We start from the raw sequence: 1,276 nt of genomic DNA, 5'->3' as shown, positions 1-1,276 counted from the left end.
TTGATGCTGGGGCTGCTGGGGCCCTGATCAAAGACCAGCAGCCCCAAGCCCCGTCATCAAGGTGCTGGGGCTGCTGGGGGTATCAGAGACACAAACCCGCAGGCCCAGCACCCAGCAGACCCAAGGCCTTCGTGGCAGCACTAAGGAGCAGCAAGCCGAGCAGTAGGAAGCAGCAAGCAGGTGGGCAGTAATGAGGGAGGGGTCCCGGACTGCAAGAGGGCACATGCTGGGCTAAGGGCCCCCCCACCCATCCCCAGTGCATGAATTTTGTGCACCGAGCCTCTAGTATATATATATATATATATATATATATATATATATATATATATATATATTTATTTCAGAGAGGAAGGGAGAGTGAGAGATAGAAACATCAATGATGAGAGAGAATCATTGATTGGCTGCCTTGTGCACGCCCCCTACTGGGGATCGAGCCTGCAACCTGGGCATGTGCCTTTGGCTGGAATCGAACCTGGGACCCTTTGGTCCACAGGCCAACACTCTAACCACTGAGCCAAACCAGCTAGGGCACTTCACATTTTTAATGTGTACAATCTGATGAGTTTGGACATGTGCAAACACACGTGATACCTTTACCACAATCAGGTGGTAGACATATCCAACACTTCCCAAATTCCCCTGTGTCCCTTTGGGGTTTTCTTTGTTTTGTTTTGTATTTTCTTAGTAAGAACACTTAACATGAGATCTACCCTCTTAACAAATTTTGAAGTGCATACGATTGGATTGTTAATACTGTGTAGGCTAGAGAAGATCTATAGAAAGTAAGAAACATGTAACCCTTCACCAGTTTGGGTCACCCTTGAGCAGGGGCCATGCTAGTGTTCTCTGTATCGGTCCAATTTTAGTACATGTGCTGCTGAAGCGAGCACAGTGAGGTTGACTTTTAAGTATGCAACGTTTCTATATTTCGATTTTAAAAATGCATTTCAATAAAAAGATGTAATTTTTAAAATTTATTTTTAGGTATTCATTTTTTAATATTTTAAAACTGTAGTAAATCATATTTTCTACTTAGTCATTGTTGGTATGTGGTAAAATTATTAAATTTGTTTTACCATTGTCCAAGTTACTGCATTTCTAGTTTTAATAAATGTTGACATACTCTCTTAGATTTTCTGGAGCTTACCATTCACAAATAAGATTGGATTTCTTATAAATGTTTTTACTGGTGCTTTAGAATTCTGCCAAATTATGTTACTATAACACATGTTTTCAAAAAGAAATTGTGACTGGTGATTTATGATGGGTACCATTC

At 41.1% G+C, this 1,276-nt stretch overlaps 1 non-coding gene across 1 annotated transcript; it reads right to left on the bottom strand.

Moving 5' to 3' along the window:
* Positions 1-785: 785 nt before the first annotated feature.
* Positions 786-890, bottom strand: LOC138995197 (U6 spliceosomal RNA). Its single transcript, XR_011468531.1, has one exon. It is a non-coding gene; the product is annotated as a U6 spliceosomal RNA (small nuclear RNA).
* Positions 891-1,276: the final 386 nt, after the last annotated feature.

Source organism: Myotis yumanensis, unplaced genomic scaffold (genome assembly GCF_028538775.1).
Source record: "Myotis yumanensis isolate MYYU_CA2020_CCGP unplaced genomic scaffold, mMyoYum1.0.hap1 SCAF_16, whole genome shotgun sequence".
NCBI lineage: Eukaryota > Metazoa > Chordata > Mammalia > Chiroptera > Vespertilionidae > Myotis > Myotis yumanensis.
The sequence above is the reverse complement of the archived record's forward strand: the minus strand, read 5'-3'. Positions and strand labels throughout refer to the sequence as shown.